At 38.1% G+C, this 20,377-nt stretch overlaps 1 pseudogene; it reads left to right on the top strand.

Annotated features, from left to right (window-relative positions):
* LOC149168504 (leucine--tRNA ligase, cytoplasmic-like) overlaps positions 1 to 19,263 on the top strand; it is a 119,589-nt pseudogene extending 100,326 nt beyond the window's left edge.
* The last annotated feature ends 1,114 nt before the right edge of the window (positions 19,264 to 20,377 follow it).

The raw sequence follows: 20,377 nt of genomic DNA, 5'->3' as shown, positions 1-20,377 counted from the left end.
AGTAATAACAATATGGGGGCAATAGGGGCACAACAATATTAATAAGGGGTATAACTACAATAGTAATGGGGTAATCACTAGTATATAGGGACCCAACATGCCCCTCTCCTTCAAAAAAGTGTTGTCCTCAACACTTGAGTAGTTCTAGATAATTCTGCATAAAATTTTCATCCTCCCATGTGGAATCTTCAGCAGATAAGTTCTTCCACTTGATAAGATACTCTGAAATTGATCGATTTCGTAGCTGTCGAATTCTTGTTTCTGTGACTGCTTCCGGTTCCAATATAATTTTTCCTTCCTCGTCAAGTTCTCAGAATATTGTTTGAACTGGGGCTTGTCGCCTATAACCTTCTTTAAACATGAAACATGGAAAACTGGGTGCAATCGAGAAGCTGCAAGAAGTGCCAATTTGTATGCCATAGTACCAATCTTTTGCAAGACCTTGTACAGACCATAATACTTTGGTGATAATTTATTATCCTTCTTAGCTTACTTGAGGGACATTTGCTTATATGGTTGTAGCCGTAGGAATACCCAATCACTTATATCAAAACTTCTTTCATTGCGATGTGGATCTACCTGTTGTTTCATTCTATTATGTGCCAACACGAGGTTATCCTTTAAGAGTTGGAGGAATTGATTTTGATGTTCAATGTGATGTTCCACTGCCTGGACCTTAGAATTTTCTATTAAATATGATGTGATGGACGGTGGTTGATACCCATAAAGTGCCATAAATGGGGTCATTTTTGTTTCTGTATGGAAGGAAGTGTTATACCACCATTTAGCCAGAGGCAACCATTTGACCCATTGTGTCTGTTTATCAGATACAAAGTAGCGAAGATATCCTTCCAAACATTTGTTTACTATCTCAGTTTTCCCATAATATTGAGTATGATAAGATGAGCTATGAGCTAACTGAGTACCAAGACAAGAAAATAATTTTGTCCAAAAATTTCCAGTGAAAATGGGATCTCTCTCACTTACAATAATCTTTGGGTTTCCATGTAGCTTTTGAATTGTTTCCATAAATGCAGTAGAAACTGTACTTGCTTTAAATGGATGTGATAATGCACAAAAGTGTGCATACTTGGTAAGTCTGTCAACTACCACCATGATGACACTCTTTCCCTCAGACTTGCGTAAACCTGTGATAAAATCCATTGAAACCTCCTCCCAATGTTGGCTTGGAATGGATAAAGGTTGTAATAGACCTGGTGTCTTAATTGTTTCAACTTTATTTTGTTGGCAAACGAAACATTCCACCACAAACTTTTGATTATCTGATTTAAGGCCATCCCAAAAAAATTTCTTCTTAACCTTGTGGTAAGTTTTTAGAAACCCTGAGTGCCCTCCTAAGGGAGAAGTGTGCAATTCCATAAGAATATTTTGTTTTAGCTGGGAATTCTTACAGAGGTATAAGCGATCTTTGTACCATAACCAATCATTTTTCCAGCTAAATGTATCAGACGTACTGGAATCTTGTAGTAACTTTCGAATAAGTGCCCACACTTCTTCATCATTCTTCCATTCATCCCTTTCTTCATTTATGCAATCTGGTTGGATAATAGAAATGGCGCACAAGAATGCTTCCACATCCTCATCCTTTCTGTTAACGCTTGAGATTTCACCCTAGGCTGAGGAAGGTAAACCTTCAAGGCAACATCAAACCATATTTCACCTCGTAGCTAGCCCTACGAGGTATGAGAAGGCTCTCTCCGGTCAAACTCGGTAGATCTTTCAATAGGATGAGCTGACCCAATTGGGAACACTGATATTAGGCTAGTAAACTGATAAGGAGGGTTGATTTAAAGTTTTTGGGGTTTTTGGTGGCAATTGGAGGAAGTGCAATTCAGGGTGTGGAGATTGAGCTTAGTTTTTGCAGGTGGGTCTTTGGGGCAAGGAAGGAGTTTGTGCTGATGCCTTAAGCTGAGATGGATGATCAAGGAAGAAAAGAGAGGGAGCTAAAGAGGGCAAACAATGACTTTGAATCCTCTTTAGACAGTGGAAAACATAAATATTAAACAAAATTGAAAGCTGAGCATGGCATGCATGAATTCAAACTTTATCACTTCTTTGTTTAATTAGCAGCATTAGAATAAGAGATGGAACACATAAACACACTTAAAATGAAAAGTAGGAAAACACCCCATCAACACAATAATCCACAAGAATCCACAATGATGTCTGCAAACCCTGGCCTTCCTTTTCCTCAATTGCAGAGATACAAGTAAAATATACAATAGAGCTTCTCCCTCAAGAGTCCAACCATGAAATTAGCAAGAGAAGGCATAATATAGATCATCTAAATCCTTTCCCTACCTCTAGGGGTCGAGCTCAGCTTCCTAGGAGCAGTTTGAACTAATTCTAAAATGAGCACTAGATAATAGGCAGTCAAATACACTTGCCTGTAAAACTTAGGTAACCACATTCATGCATTTAATATTCACTATTTACATCAAGGAAACTTCTAGAAGTGTTAAAGGAGAGTAAATGTATCCATGTGCCATGAAAATTACCCAAAAAATCCATCATTTACATGCATTAAGAGTCAACCAAAGTAAAAAACAGTGTTTTGCAGGCCGAAATAGTCAAAATGGTGAAATTTCCCTGTGTGGTCGCGCCCCTCCCTGGAGTGTGTGGTAGCGCACATTGAAAGCTGTGTTTGAGGGCCTTTTGGTGTCAAATCAAGTGAAAGATAGCTTGTTGGAAAGGTATATGAGTCTACTTTCCAACCCCACTGGAATTTCTTAATTTGGAGTTGATTTGACCCCTCAAAAATTATTTCTCCCAAGGCAGCTTTCTGCAACTCAAAATAGGGCAGAAAGTCAAAAATTGCATGTATTTTGAGCTTTTGGAAGTCCAAATCTCCATAAAATTTGAAGTCCATCCATAGGCAAGTGTTATTTTTGCATGCAATTCCAAAAATTGTAGAGTTTCCCCATTCTAAGTTGTCCCCACGAGTGGTAGCGCGCGGGGTGAGACCACTCCAACGGCCAAAACCTGTAAAATTGCACAAAAATTTCACAAATGACAAAATTTTCTCCAAATTTCTTGAAATTTGGGCTGGGAGTCCCCAATCAAGTACCATGCTCATTCAAAGAGGCTTTGGCCAAAATTTGGAGTGGATCGGGCGTTTTCCTTCGTTTTTGTGCTTTGGCCAACCGTCCTTGGAGCACCTTCGTTCTCGCCGGTATTTTTGACATTTCTCTCAAACCATGACACCTGTGTAAAACATGAAATAGGTTTTTCTTCCTTGGCATGTTTTGGACAAAAACCTCTCTCAGTTTTGCAAAATTCATCTTTGATTGCTCAGAAACAGCTTTTGAGTGAAACTTGTCCCGATGTGTGAAACAAGGGATTTTGTCAAAATGGAGCGAAATGAAGGGGATAGGGGGCTTCTAAATTCTTGGGGAAATTTTTGGGAGTAGGGAGGGATGTTAGGAAGCAGGGGAAAGTGGAATCTCAGAGATTGAGTGAGGGGAAGGGGTCGAAAAGGGCAAAACACAGGCCAAACCTAGAAAATTGCCAGATTGTAGCTAGAAACTAGGGTTTGTGCAAAAATGAGGAATTTGGTGGATCTAAGGGATGGGAATTGTTTTTTAAGGTACTTTAAGGATAGGGTAAGGTGTATGAACATCAGGAAACAAGTTTTGCTAATGATTTGACCGCCCAAGAGAAATTTCCTTCAAAACCCTAGGAGAGGGAAATGACCTTGCCTGGGTGGCAACTGAAGCATGGACAAGGTGTGAAATGACTCATTAGACACTGACATGATAATGACAACCCTACGAATGATGATAAACTCAGCTGAATGGTGACATGGACTGACATTTGGGCAAACCCTAGACCTAATGCCTAGTGACCAAATTTTGCTTGAAGACTCACTGAAATGACAAAATTTGACCTTGACACTTCAAAATCACTTTGTAAGAGCACATTTGATCACTGTAGGAAGGCTGGAAAGACTGACACTAACATTGGCTCCAATGGGGATGGTAGCTCCTTGGAGGTGCCAAGAACCTCAGACCTCTGGGAGAGCAGACCAGTGCTTTTGACCATTGGGCAATGGAGTCATAAACTCAAGCTGAAATGCAAGACTGAAAACTGACACAAACTAACTTAACCACAAGGCTAAAAATTGACTCATAAAGGACTCATGACTCAACTAAAAACTGACTCGATACTTAAACACGATCGACCAACTGAAAATGATGCTCAAAGTGGAGCTTATTCATCAAAACCTACTCTAACAGTTTCATTCATCACCTGATCAAGTGAAATGAAACAACCAATGTAACCAAGTAAGTGTCCCATCTGCTGTTTGAAATCTCCGCAAGTTCTTGATTATGACCAACAAGAGAGAACTACTGAAAGGCAACTCCCATGCCAACTTAGAAACAGATCCATTGAATGATATGGCTTCTCTATCCACCTCCAAAAACACTGCATAAGGATCTTGAAATTCAAGCACACTGGAACTTAGCTCATCTAATAGATTACTTCTCGTTTCCTCATACCATGAATGCAAACTTTGATCTGAGTCTTGTGACGAGACCTCTGCTGAAAATGACAAAGAAACCGGCTGCCAGATCAAATTCATATCAGCGCATGTTTCAAGCTCACATGTAGTCAATGGTGAAAGACTTTGACTGCAAACCTCATCCAAAACATCAGCTATTGGATCATGAAAAACTTGAAAAGACTGCTGCAATGTATCCATTGAAAATGTATGACATCCTTCTAGCTGTTCATCCTTTTCTTGAGAGATTTTATGAAAATTCTGCCTTATAAACTGAAATGCTTCGAAACAAAAGGGTATAGAATCTTGTTGCATCATCAAATCATCTTCCATAGCTTCATCTGTAATCTGCCCTTCAATTTCATTTGGTAGCTGCAAATCTAATGTTACAGGCTGCTCAAGAATTTTGTCATCTGTCTCATCCTCAACATTTATACTGAGAGATTGCTGATTTGTTATAGGCTGTTCATTTGAAGATTTACTATGCAATCTACCCTTCAAAAACTGAAATGATTCAAAACAAAATGGTACAGAGTCACCTTGAATCATTAAATCATGTGTGTGCACTTCCAAGTCTTCAGCTGCATCTTGATAATCAATGGCTTTCGAAGGTTGCAAATCTGAATATGAGAAGTCTTGAACAAAATTTTCATTGCCCTCAAGATGGTCTAGATCAAGACTTGTTGACAGTTGATTTCTAATTTCATGGAAGTTGTCTTTAATGAACTGACATGAATCAAAACAAAAAGGTAAAGATCCTTCACTTACTTCAAAATTTGCTGCACTTTCCTCATCGATGTCATAGCTGATATGTGATGGCTGAACATTGTATTCAAGCTACTGAAAATGAACTTTTTCCTCCCACAAACTAGCTGTTGGTTCATCTGCAAGATTAGCGTTTGTTTGGAGAACATAATCATCATCATACTCATCAAACTCAGGCAAATCATCGGTATAAAACATATCATCAAGCATGCAGGTCATATCAACAGTTCTTTCTTCGCCAAGGTGATCTACAAAACAATCATTATCAGATCTACTACAACTACGAAAAGAAACAAAATGTTTTGGATCAGCAACTTGTTCTTCTTCAATCAGCGAGCCTTGAACATCATAAGCATTTCTTGAGGTGACCTTCTCCATCATCTTTTCCATTGCACTTACCAAAATATCAAGCTTCACCTCTAGAGATGTTGATTTTTCCGGATCTATGTTTTTCATCTCTTCTTCCTTCAACCTTGCCCTTCAGATCAGCAGATGCGCCTCTACATTTACTGCACTGTTTTGCATCTCGTGAAGTGTTGCAATATCCCTTTCTCTCAGCTGAAACTCCATATCTGGATCTAAGGCACCTGGATAGTGCAAGAGAGCAGATCTAGGAGAAGGTCTTATATCAATTGGCATCGAATAATAAACTTGATTAAATCTGGCCGAAAACTGTTGTACTGTTTCACCTGGCAATATTTTTAGCTGATTATACTCTTCTACAATAAAAAAAGGTTTTGACTGATCATCCACCTGTCGAGAAAAACTTTGACAAACTGCTGGAAATCTGAGATGCTTGCATCAGGCAGGGCTTTGAACCAACTCTTCACTTCAGCTTGCAAAGAAAGAGCAAAAAGCCTCATACTAACATCTTCATCATCGACTTCAAAAAGGTCAAGAAATAACTCAAAATTCTGCACATGTTGCTCAGCGTTGACATCCTTACTTTCGCCATCAAACCTCGGCAAGTATAGATCATAGTTTTTGGGGAAAGCATGAAGAACAGAAGGTAAAACAAGAGGTTTATACCGATCTGGAATTTTACAAGGTATAGGGGTATGTACAGCAGGTATAAAATTAGTTTTGGTCTTTCGAGATTCATCAATTTGAATATGATCATCACAAAATTCGGAAAAAGGATCTTGATCAAGCTCAAAGGCATGCAAATCATTGGTTTTCACATTTTTCAAAGGGAAAGAATCAATTGCAGGCCGAGGATCTCTTCTCAAATACAATATACTTTGCAAAGCCTTCTTGACATTCGTGGGAAAAGAGAAGAAATAATTTATGACAAAGAACAAAATGTCTTGGATGAAATTCCAACTTGAATACCTGCTCTTGCCATATTCTCCTTTCATGTTTTTGCTAGTCGGGATCATTCTCCAATGGAGTCTTTGGATCTGATCTCAAAACTGATTTAGAGTCGCCAAGTGAATGATTTCAGCCTGTCAAGTGTCTGATCGTTGTCCACCATCAACAATCAGATCTGAACTTGATACATATATTGGGGTGAAATTCAAATGAAGTGGTCGTATTCACAAGCTCACGGAGATTGACTGAAGCAGCGTTTATCTACTAACGCTGATGTAAAACAAGAGCATTTTCGAAGGCTTCTGGCGTAACTTCAGGCTCCGTGTAAGACTTATGAAACAAACACATCAATCCACAAACAAGTTTGTTCTCCCCAGTATGGTTGCCAATATGTTAGCGCTTGAGATTTCACCCTAGGCTGAGGAAGGTAAACCTTCAAGGCAACATCAAACCATTTCACCTCGTAGCTAGCCCTACGGGGTATGAGAAGGCTCTCTCCGATCAAACTCGGTAGATCTTTCAATAGGATGAGCTGACCCAATTAGGAACACTGATATTAGGCTAGTAAACTGATAAGGAGGGTTGATTTAAAGTTTTTGGGGTTTTTGGTGGCAATTGGAGGAAGTGCAATTCAGGGTGTGGAGATTGAGCTCAGTTTTTGCAGGTGGGTCTTTGGGGCAAGGAAGGAGTTTGCGCTGATGCCTTAAGCTGAGATGGATGATCAAGGAAGAAAGAGAGGGAGCTAAATAGGGCAAACAATGACTTTGAATCCTCTTTAGACAGTGGAAAACATAAATATTAAACAAAATTGAAAGTTGAGCATGGCATGCATGAATTCAAACTTTATCACTTCTTTTGTTTAATTAGCAGCAATAGAATAAGAGATGGAACACATAAACACACTTACAATGACAATTAGGAAACACACCATCAACACAATAATCCACAAGAATCCACAATGATGTCTGCAAAACCCTGGCCTTCCTTTTCCTCAAATTGCAAAGATACAACTAAAATATACAATAGAGCTTCTCCCTCAAGAGTCCAACCATGAAAATGAGCAAGAGAAGGCATAATATAGATCATCTAACTCCTTTCCCCACCTCTAGGGGTCGAGCTCAACTTCCTAGGAGCAGTTTGAACTAATTCTAAACTGAGCACTAGATAATAGGCAGTCAAAACAACTTGCCTCTAAAACTTAGGTAACCCATTCATGCATTTAATATTCACTATTTACATCAAGGAAACTTCTAGAAGTGTTATAGGAGAGTAAATGTATCCATGTGCCATGAAAATTACCCAACAATCCATCATCTACATGCATTAAGAGTCAACCAAAGTAAAAACAGTGTTTTGCAGGCCGAAATAGTCAAAATGGTGAAATTTCCCTGAGTGGTCGCGCCCCTCCCTTGGAGTGGTCGCGCACATTGGTAGCTGTGTTTGAGGGCCTTCCTGGTGTCCAAATCAAGCGCAAGATAGCTTGTTCGAAAGGTCTATGAGTCTACTTTCCAACCCCACTAGAATTTCTGAATTTGGAGTTGATTTTACCCCTCAAAAATCATTTCTCCCAAGGCAGCTTTCTGCAACTCAAAATAGGGGCAGAAAGTCAAAAATTGCATGTATTTTGAGCTTTTGGAAGTCCAAATCTCCATAAAATTTGAAGTCCATCCATAGGCAAGTGTATTTTTGCATGAAAATTCCAAAAATGTAGAGTTTTCCCCGTTCTGAGCTGTCCCCACGTGTTATCACTAGGAACTATAGTTCATGTATATGAAATTGTCCACAAGTTTTTATAAAGTCTTGAGGTCTTGTAAATAGGTTTGTTAGTTTATGTCAATTTCAAAATTTGAAATTCAAGAGTTATGGATGAAAATTCGTGTAAAGGCAAGGTTATTAGTCATCCTCCATCATTGTTAGTTATGTCATGTCATGTCATTGGTACTTGCGCAGTTTCGCAGCGCGGGTGTGATTGGTCAGTTTTGTTGCGAAATAATGTTTGCGTGTTTTCGTAGCGCCCCGTTTGTCAGCGATTTCGTAGCGCATTCCCTTAAATTTGAACTGCCCGCGCTACGAAATCGGGGTTTCAGGCTTTTTTGTAGCGTTTTTCTCTGAATGTCTAATCCGAGAAGTAGTGAGTCACGAATCCGGTCATGATTGTTTTTTCACACCATTTCTATGTCATGATTAGCCATTACTTTGCCATAAGGTCCGAAGTCATATAGTTGTGTGTCAGTTTAGAGGACGTTATAGGAGCTGGTCATTCCATAATGAGTTCTTCATATCATATGAATGTTTTTGCTCTATGAAAAGCCTGAGCTTTGTTTTAAACGGACTACTGCAAGCGAGCCTGCTCTCTACAGCTAAAGATTGTTTTCGTGCTGCAAACCACCGTCATTCCCTTGTGTAAAATTACTCAAAGAAGCATGGAAAGAAAGGAACACCATTCGGGTAAATGTGTGAGAACAGAGCCGGAGGGGTTAGATGTAACTCTCGGAGATGAGGAGGTAGCAAAGGCGTTTAGAAGTGCTGGTTGCTGGCGATTTTGTGAAAAATTAAAGGGTGGACATGCAGAAGTGACCAAGGCATTTGCATTGAACTTCACTGGACTGAATTCGAAGGTGGCCATGTTGGAGTTTCCAGTGTCCCCTGAAGTCATTTCTACTGTCACAGAAATCCCGAGGGGTGGCCAAGAGTGGTTCAAGAATTTCAAGTTTGACATGGGTCCGTGCAAGGAGTTCTTGAAGGCACCATATGTAGACGAAGATCTCACTAAAGCTGTCCCAAGGAGCTATCTAAAGGAGAATTATGCTATGCTATTGACATGTATCCAGAAGTACCTGACATGTGAGGGTCGGTACAACAAAGTTTACTCATACCACTTCAAGCTGCTGTTGCACTTCACTGGTAAGAGCTCAATAGACATACCTTTTTACTTATTCAGGAGTATTAGCAAGATGTGTGATAAGATTCAGTTAAAGAAGGAAGCTTATGAAACATCTCTTTTTCATCATGGTCTGGTTAAATTACTGGTGTTGGATAGCCTACATAAAATTGGTAAAGACTGGGATTCATTTGTGTTCATGGCCGGTTTCCCAAGTAAAACGGGCCTAACTCCATTACCTATAAGAGAAAGAGAAGAAAAGAGTGAGGAAACTACTTTGGCTGAGATTAGGAAAGAAATAACAGACCATAAGAAGCCCAAAGCTAAAACAAAGAAATCAGAGAGGTCTGTAACAGTCAAAGAAACACCTGAAGCATCAATGAAGAAAACTCCTAAGCCAGCAGTTAAAGAAACACCTGAAGCATCAGTAGATAAAACTTCAAAATCATCTAGAGTATCTGAAAAGGAAATCTCTAAGTCAACTCCTAAGGAAACACCTCAGTCATCAAAACAGAAAACTCACAAAAGAAAAGATGAAATTAAATCCAGTGAAGTTGAAAGAGTTTCAAGAGTGAGAACTAGAGGCCAGCTAAGCAAAGAAAAAGGAAAGTCAGCCCCTGTGGAAGAGAGTCCTATTTCTAAGGGTAGTTTAAATGACTTACTGGAAGCCATTGAATTAGAGCAAGACCATCCAATTCAAATTGAACCACTTGAAATTGAGCGAGATCAATTGGTATCACCAATGCATATTGATCTAACACAATCCTCACCTGAAAGTTCTAAGAAGTCAAAGGCTTCTAAAAGGTTAAAGTTTGAAGAACCAAGTGAAGAGTATGCCTTTAAACCACGCAGACCAATGACTAGAAGGCAAATGAAAGAAGTGGAAAAAGCTCAAAAAGAGAAAGTACCTTCAGAGATGCCTAGGACAGAGGCGCTTGAAACCTTCTCTGAAATAGTCCAAGCAGCTAAAAATAAGAACAAGGACAATAAGGTGGTTATTAGTCAAAGTGGAAATGTGATTGCCATTAAGAAACAAGCTGGAGCAAGTAAGGAAATACCTCAGGTTCAAAATGTTTTTAAAGAAAGAGGAAGTAAAGATATACAAGCTATAAGAAAGCTGTAATGAAAGGTAAAACAAGTTTGATCAGTCAAGCTAGCTCAGTATCTGATGCCTATGTATGGACAGTGCCAGCTCTGAAGCAGGCAAAGGTTATGAAACAAATGAATGCAGGTCTAAGAGCAGAGAACAAGAAGTTGAAGGAAGAAGTCATCAGCCTGAAAGAGAAGCTAGACAAACTAGCTAAATGATTCAAGAAGGGATGTGTTTTCCAAATTTTGATATATTTTGGCCATCGTCTTTTTAAAGCTTTTTGAGACTTTTTGATGTCTTTACACCTGTATAGAATGACTGAAGAAATCACAGACTTGAGTTATTGTTGCTTTAAGGTTCATGTATTTAATTTTGATGACCTACAGCAGTTTCGTAGCGCGCTACGAAACTGCTGTAGATGACTGGTTATGTTGAAAACTTGAGTTTGAATGCTGAGGTCAGCAAATATTTAAAGAGATGACTTAATGCCAGCATGGAGGTTATAGAAGGTCAGTCAGATATTTAAAAAAGGATGCCAGGTGTAAATATTCGAAGAAAAGGTGAAGTTTTGTCTCTTATTGAAAGTTTCACTTTATGTCCGAGTTTTTAGGGTTATGATAGAGCTGCTGAGGTGTTAAGTGATACACTTGTCTAGTTATGGGATGACCAGATCATGAGTTTTCTTCAGTCACACGGGACTATCCAAGGATTAAATGGCTTAAAACTGGATCATTAATACATGAACACCGATGGGAGGCAGCAACCGAGAATATAGGTTTCATTTTCTTATTGGTTGATGAATCATCTATGCATCAGGTATCCGGAGCTGTTCATACATTGAATCTGCTTTCAGTTTGGGTTTGGTTATTATTGTAATGCTACAGGTGGCAAGCTCCAAGAACGCAGCAAAGTATACGAGGAGAAAGACTTAAAGTGCCAATGTGATGGAGTCCTCTGTTTTCGTAGCACCATATCTCTTGTAATCAATTAGTTTGTTTATGATATAGTTAAGGTCATTAATGTCAAAATTCCGAGCTCCCTTCATGCTTGTTGAGGAGTCTCGTGCAGTAGTGTTTTGATTGGCTATATATAGGAATAACTTTTATGTAAAAAAGGGTTGGATACTTTATAAAAAAACAGTGTTGTTTTGGGCCATTGTAAGACCTTTTTGACAGTAATAGTAAAACAGAGTTATTCTCTTCTCAAGATTCTCGAAGGATTGTCATGTTCAAATGTAGTGATGGTGTTTTATACTTTATGTTATTTTATAGTCTTGTTGTATGCAATCACTCAGAATTCATAATTATATGCTCTGACTTCATGTGTATTCAGCAAGCTATGTTTTGGTGGAGTATGTTTGATATGTAATGCTAAGAGCCTTGATTTCCATGAGATCACTTTGTTTTCCTTGTTTACTTAATATTATAGACTCCATAGCCCAATGAGAGCCAGTTTGATGTGTTTCCAACCAGTTATGCTTTCATAAGTGAATAAAGAGTTAGCCATCTAGTGTTTGAAGGATTTTATCAAGAGTTGTGAGAGAGCCCTCTCTGATTAGGAAGGCTAATTCCTAATCTAAAGTATGGTCTGAAACAGTTACATGAAACCTGGCTTGGTTGCAGCCCCTAGTACTGGTTTTGTGATAACACCACGAGTGGTCGCGCGCGGGGTGAGACCACTCCAACGGCCAAAACCTGTAAAATTGCACAAAAAATTCACAAATGACAAAATTTTCTCCAAATTTCTTGAAATTTGGGCTGGGAGTCCCCAATCAAGTACCATGCTCAGTCAAAGAGGCTTTGGCCAAAATTTGGAGTGAATCGAGTGTTTTCCTTCGTTTTTGTGCTTTGGCCAACCGTCCTTGGAGCACCTTCGTTCTCGACGGTATTTTTGACATTTCTCTCAAACCATGACACATGTGTAAAACGTGAAAGAGGTTTTTCTTCCTTGGCATGTTGTGGACAAAAACCTCTCTCAGTTTTGCAAAATTCATCTTTGATTGCTCAGAAACATCTTTTGAGTGAAACTTGTCCCGATGTGTGAAACAAGGGATTTTGTCAAAATGGAGCGAAATGAAGGGGATAGGGGGCTTCTAAATTCTTGGAGAAATTTTTGGGAGTAGGGAGGGATGTTAGGAAGTAGGGGAAAGTGGAATCTCAGAGATTGAGTGAGGGGAAGGGGTCGAAAAGGGCAAAACACAGGCCAAACCTAGAAAATTGCCAGATTGTAGCTAGAAACTAGGGTTTGTGCAAAAATGAGGAATTTGGCGGATCTAAGGGATGGGAAGTGTTTGTTAAGGTACTTTAAGGATAGGGTAAGGTGTATGAACATCCGGAAACAAGTTTTGCTAATGATTTGACCGCCCAAGAGAAATTGCCTTCAAAACCCTAGGAGAGGGAAATGACCTTGCCTGGGTGGCAACTGAAGCATGGACAAGGTGTGAAATGACTCATTAGACACTGACATGATAATGACAACCCTACGAATGATGATAAACTCAGCTGAATGGTGACATGGACTGACATTTGGGCAAACCCTAGACCTAATGCCTAGTGACCAAATTTTGTTTGAAGACTCACTGAAATGACAAAATTTGACCTTGACACTTCAAAATCACTTTGTAAGAGCACATTTGATCACTGTAGGAAGGCTGGAAAGACTGACACTAACACTTTCTTGAGAGTGCATCTGCCACCACATTTTGCTTCCATTTTTTGTAGATGATTTCAAAGTCATAACCCAGCATCTTTGTGACCCACTTTTGTTGCTCTTCAGAGGATAATCTTTGTTCTAAAAATCATTTAAGGCTATCATGATCCATTTTTACCTTGAAGTGTCTTCCCATTAGGTAGGGTCACCATTTCTTAAGTGCATGGAGTATTGCCAACATTTCCTTCTCATAAATATCTTTGCTTAAAAACTTTCCCTTGATTGGACGACTTTCAAAAGCAATGGGTCTTTCATCTTGCATTAGAATAACAACAATTCCATTTCCTGAAGCATCACATTCCACAATAAATGTTTTTGTGAAGTTCGGTGTAGCTAAGACCGGTGCTTGGCACATTGCCTCTTTAAGGGCATTTTTTGCTTTCGGAGTCCATGAAAATGCATCTTTCTTCAATAATGTTGTTAGAGGTGTTGCTATTCTCCCATAATCCTTAACAAACTTGTGATAATACCCTGTCAACCTGAGAAATCCTCGCATATGCTTTATGGATGTGGGGATTTTCCATTCCTTAATGGCTTTAATTTTGCTAGGGTCTACCTTAACTCCTTCATGAGATACAATATGACCCAGATGTTCCACCTCCTGGACTCCAAAGAAACATTTGGATCTTTTTGCATATAATTGTTTCTCCTCCAATAGTTGTAGCACCCTATCAACATGTTCAACATGATCCTTCCAAGACTTGCTGTAGATTAGTATATCATCAAAAAATACTAACACAAATTTTCTAAGGAATGGTTTGAAAATTGAATTCATCAAACCTTGAAATGTTGAAGGTGCATTGGTAAGGCCAAAAGGCATGACCAAAAATTCATAATGACCCTCATGAGTTCTAAATGTTGTTTTCGGAATGTCTTCAGTCTTCATTCTGATTTGATGATATCCTGAACGAAGATCCAACTTGGTGAAGTAAATTGATCCATGCAATTCATCCAGTAATTCATCAATGACAGGAATGGGGAACTTATCTTTAATAGTGAGCTTGTTTAGCTCCCTATAATCCAGAAACATGCGCCATGACCCATCCTTCTTGTGCACCAATACTACTGGAGCAGAGAAAGAACTTTAACTGGGTTGAATTATACCAGCCTCTAGCATTTCTGAAACCATACGTTCAATTTCACTCTTTTGGACATAGGGATATCTGTACGGCCTGATGTTTGGAGGAACACTTCCTGGAATCAAATGAATAGCATGATCATGATCACGCATAGGTGGGAGAACTTTGGGAGTCTCAAATACCTTGGAATGATTGTCCAGGACTTTTTGGAGATCTGGAGAAATAGATGATTCCGATGTGGAAACATATAATGAACATAATTGTGAAATTACACCTCTTTGCTCCTTTTTTAGAAGCTTTGTCATACCATTAGAGCTAATTATATTTCCTGGTTTCCCTGCAATACCCATTAATTCAACTTCCTTTCCTTCCATAGAAAATTTGATGAAAAGTTCTTGAAAATTAAAAGCTATTGTACCCAAGGATTGTAGCCATTGGACTCCTAGTACAACATCAACACCTCCCATTGGAATGGAAAGCATTGGGCTAGTCAATACATATTCTCCCATGGATAGCTTGATATTATGGCACTTTCCAGAGCAATTTGTTGTTCCTCCATTTGTAATCATAACTTGACACTCTGGTGCTGGATATAGGAAGCAATTCAATTCTTTTGCTACCTTACAATGAATAAAATTGTGGGTGCTTCCTGAATCAATCAACACTATTACCTTTTTCTTCTTGATTTGTCCTTCTATATTGATGGTTTGAGGAGTGGTAATTCCGCCAATGCATTACAAGATATGGTCGGATTTATTTGTTTTTCATCTAGGCTTTGTTCCTGGAGTATATCCTCTTCTTTTGACCTTTCTTTCTCCTTTTCTTCTTCCTCTTCACAATCCATGTAGAATAATTTCTTCTCAGCACACTTATGACCTTTAGTGTATTTTTTATCACAACTGTAACAAAGCCCTTTTGCTCTTTTATCTTCCAATTTTTGTGGTGTCAAACTTATAGGTTGTGGAAGACTAGGGGCAACAACACTTATGTCTTTATAATCGTGAGTGGTATGCTTCCTGGTTGCCATAATTTTGCTTTCCATTTTTCTATCTGAATGCCTTCTCTAATGAATCAGGTTCCCAAAGGTGAAAATTATGTTGGATATTATCCTTTAAATACCCTATGAACACATCAATCTTATGCTCCTTTGGAATATCTTTTACCCTTATGTTCAATTTTTGGAACTCCTCATTGTGCTCCATTATTGAACCCTTTTGTTTGAGACTTATCAATTGGCTAAAAAAAGTGTTTCTTTTTGTATCTTCATAATGTGCTATCAATTCTTCCGTAAAAATTGCCCAAGTGATAAATTGTTTACGAGAGAAAAGACATTGATATCATACAAACTGATTTGGTTCCAAATATAAAGTTGCCATATGTACCTTTTGTGTGTTTTGCGCATTATTGAGATCAAAGAATTGCTCCATCTGTAATATCCATGTTGCGGGATCCTTGCCATCAAACTTCCTCATATCGATTTTTGGAATATGGTGGGTCTTCGATCCAACATTAGAGTCTATGGAATCATGATTAACATTTCTTTTGTTCTCATCATGAGTTTCCTTTACTACCCTTTCACCATTAGTGACCCTTTCTTGTAGCAACTTCTTCAATTCTTCCATGTCTGTCTTCAAATCTATCTTCAAATCATCCATCTTAGCTTCTACGCCTTTCTTTAAACCATCCATCTTAGCTTCTACATCTTTCTTTAAACCATCCTTCTTAGATTCTGTTCCTTTTGTGCAAGTGACACTTGTTGCACTTGGTCTCGTAATTTTGCTATATCATGTTGCATTTCTTCCTCTTCTTCATAAGTCATGCTAGAGCTTTCAGGTTGCTTACTAGGTGTTTGCATTTTCTTTCCTCGGGGCATCAATTATCGATAATAATGCTTTACTATGCACTTTTAATTCCTTCAAACCAAGATTACACAAAAATTGAAAAAAAAAACTACACACCTTTTTTCACTTTGTAGAAGCCTGATATTGAATCTGATTTATCTCTGTAATTTCGAATCATCCAGTTCTAAAATTGTGACTTGTAGTAGCCTTCTGTGTCCTCTTTCCAATGCCACTAGTCTGATCCAAATTTGATTTTCCAAGAAAGATTTATGCAAAATCTCCCGCAAGTGACCTGATTATAGACTAGTTCAGTAGAGAAAACTTGTATGAAGTGCCACGTGTCATTGTTTCAACATTTGACTCTAAAAGATATATAAAGAAAATTACAGTCCGTCCTCTTTCTGCAACTTCTTACGAAATTTCAATCTGATTCTCAGAAATAAAGTTATGATGATTTTCCCCAGGTCACCTGTTTGGAATGTAATTCAGGAGACTGCAAAAAGACCAACTTCCTCAGATCATATCTCCGCAACTATAGCGCGAAAATCTCTGAAATTTAGACCCGAGGTTCAGCGTGATTTCTTATCAAATGGGTATTTTTTGAAACTTTTGTAACATTGCAGAAAAAAAGTTATAGCGAAAATTCTATGATGACCCATTTGGAGCAGCAAAACCCTAGAATCCAAAGCTCTGATACCAAATGTTATGAAACCAGCTCAAGAAAAGATAGAAAAGATAGATCAACACCTTAGAATTCAGCGTCTTCGAGGGGCCAACCTCCTTTACATTACATAAATGAACAATTCTTGGATGATTCAAATGACAAAGCCTTCTTTCTATATATAGGAGTCTAAGGAGTCACAATATAATCCATCCGACCTAACAATAATAATATAAAGCCACAAAAATAACAATAGAGGGATTCTATGGGGCACAGTAATAGCAATCTGGGGGAAATAGGGGCACAACAATATTAATAAGGGGTATAACTACAATAGTAATGGGGTAATCACTAGTATTATAGGGACCCAACAGGTGTATCTTTCATTAATGACTCCTTCCTCAAGTTCTCCATTAACATCTCAGAGTACAAATGCCCACAAATGATGATTCCAAGCGGTAGCCAAGCAGGTCTAGTGAAGTTGCTATTATCTGTAGTTTTAGGCAGCCAAGTTCCTAAAGTTTAGGAGGACTGTCAGGAGTCCTCACTTGTATAAATAATAAGGCTTAAAGCCTCAGTAGGTTAGCCATATGATAGTCTATTTTCGCATTTTAGTGCAACCTTGTACTAAGCTAATTTTTGAACTCTTTTTGCAGACAGTGTGGTGTTGTAACTATTATTTTTTTTATCAAAGAAGATGAATTCAACTTTGAACCAGCACTGATCTTCCTAGAGGGTTGCATCTCTTGGGTTTGGGCCCAACCCAAGTTCCCAACACCTCCTTTCTGTATTTATATGCTTTTTATTGCATCCATGAGATAATTTCTATTGTGTAGGTTAAATCTTTCTTTATTAGTTAGGTTTCTTTTGATGGTTAGAATAATTTTTCTTACGTTAGGTTGATTAGATAGTTTACTGCAATAATAGAAAAAGATCCAAAAATTCTATCAAGTAGGCCTTGATCTCCTTTCTCCCTCTGTGGGACCATGATTTGAGATCAAGGCACTATTGCTACCACCAAAAACATTGTTTTTGCTTTCCAATGCAATTTCTAGTGTGAGATTTCGAGATGGAGAAGTTGATATCAGTTGGATTCACATGCTTAGATCCTTTCTTGTTCATTTCCCATGGATTTCTTGCATAATTTTCTGTCCATAAAGTTATGTTCAACACTTTTCTAGTTTTAGGTCAGAATTAGGTTAACATACGTAAAACTCTATTTTTTAAGTTCTTACTTGGGTTAGTTTTGAAAAGTAAGTGTGCATCTCACTTGTAGAACACATCCAATTATCATTATTCCATCACACAACCTGCTCTAGTTCATCTCCAAAGATTCCCCCACTCATTCGCCATACTTCTCCAAACTGCCCTAATTTCTGCGTTTTTGTGCAAAATTGATTTCTTGACCTTTGAACAAATCCAACCATCTCATTCATTCCTAATCTTCATTAGCAAACTCCTAGACCCCTTAAATCCTCCAGCTAGCCTTCAGTTCCCTTCTCCCACCTTTTTTCCACCTCCAACCTCCAAAAGCCACTTTCAGCCTCTTCTTGTAGATCCTCCTGTAGAACATCATATAGATCCCCTGCAGCCTCCTATAGAAGTTCATGCGAATGATTTTTCGAAGTTTGATCGCAATGAAATTCTCCAGAAGGGTATTAGGAACTTCCTAGGACCTCTCCACACCTTCCTCACCTCCTGCAGCTACCAACTCCATCTCCCTTTGCCACCAAACCTCTGCATAGTCACAACTAGTTAGAACACAAGCATAATAATTCTACATAAAATTGCTCAAAAGTACAAAAATATGATTTCTTCTCATTTTCCTTCAGAAGTAGCTTGAATACATGCATTTTACCTTTTCAATAGTCAATGGCATCCATTTCAGTAGTTTCCATCTCTTTTCTTGCAAAAGTAAGGTTAGTGGGTGAAACTAGGGTTTGCTAGTGTTTGTGTTTCCTTTCAGTTTTCATTATCTTTCTCCAAGTAGAATAGCCTCTTTTGAGTTAGCTTTCTTTGATCATAGGTAAAAGCTTCTTTTGAGAACTCATAGAAGTTGGCTTAAGCTCCTAGCGAACTTGTGCCAACTGATCAAGTGACAGCCTGCAGTAAGAGCTAGTACTTGTGCATATAGCCGTCACTTCCAAGTTTGTTACGAACTATCAGGTTGATAAAAGTAAAGTAGGGAGTCCTAGGATTCGCAGCATCATTGCTGCAATACTGGAGCTCACCACTATGGAGATTCATGGATGTCCAAACAATCTTAATCACTCCCATATGCCCTGATTATGTAGAACATGTTTAGAAAAACGTTTTGAAGAAGGATGGATTTGTATTCAAATCAAGGTGGCCAACTGTAGATGTCCCTGATATTACCCTTTAGTGAGCCAATAAGTATTTCTAAGATCAATTTTTTCCATGTGGAAGCTTATTTAGCAGTATACATTTTCTCTAAAGAAGACAAATAAAGGTCGAACAAACACTACAACAATAGTTCAAGAGAAAGATACAACTATAGGATTACTAGACTATGCTGTAGAAAAGTATGAACTTTAGAAATAATAATGCCTAAATATTCTCTAAGAAAAGTATGATAAGGGTTGTTTCTCTAACCAAGGCATATCGACTACTTTGAAGGACAATCCTATTGCACAACTTGTTTATTGTAAATAATTCTTAAATAATGCAGACCTTTTTTTAAGTTCAAAAGGATGAAACACTTGTTGTTGGGCCTGAAGGCCTAGATGTAAAACTATGTTTGGATGAGATGAAAGTGTTGCAAGAAAATTTTGACTTAATCAAAATACAAATAGGACTTAAAAATTTGGAGACAATCAAAGAATAAAAAAAATAGTAAAATAAATTAAGAAATTTTTCTATGACTAAATAATAATTAAAAAACTTTAGTGCATGAGTACCTAAATGAGCTCCTATTTATTTCAAGAATAATTTCTTGGAGTAGTCTAATATTGGAGAAAACCTCCCTTCATTTGACGAAGCAACATTGAAGTCAACATTGACATTTTCGTTGCTTTGTTGGATTGATGGAGGTTTATTCCATGATTATCTAAATGCTAATTTATTCTCTACTGAATAGGGCCAACCATGTCAAGGTGGAAGCTCTTATGGGGTTGGGGGGTAGAGATTTTGGGTAAGAATGTGATTTCTAGTTACTAAAAATGTGTTTTGAATTTATAACAAGATTTGACAACCTAGAAAACCTTGGGGCATCCATAATTAATAGGTGATACAACTCAAACTTACAATTATTAAAGATCGTAAAAGAGAAAAACCATCTATTAGTTAGAATACACTATTATAGAATTAGTTATTATCTATTAATTTTCTGAATGTGGAAGCTCTTATGGGGGTGGGTGAGGGGGTAGGGGGGTTGTGGATTTTGGGTCACTTTTGGGTAAGAATGTGACTTCTTATTACTAAAAATGTGTTTTGAACCTATAACTAGATTAAACAACCTATAAACCCTTGGGGAATTCAAATTTAGTAGGTTAAACAAC

Source organism: Pinus tabuliformis, chromosome 4_2 (assembly GCF_031772625.1).
Source record: "Pinus tabuliformis cultivar Carrire ecotype Pingquan chromosome 4_2, CPIR1, whole genome shotgun sequence".
NCBI classification, from domain to species: domain Eukaryota; kingdom Viridiplantae; phylum Streptophyta; class Pinopsida; order Pinales; family Pinaceae; genus Pinus; species Pinus tabuliformis.
The sequence above is the reverse complement of the archived record's forward strand: the minus strand, read 5'-3'. Positions and strand labels throughout refer to the sequence as shown.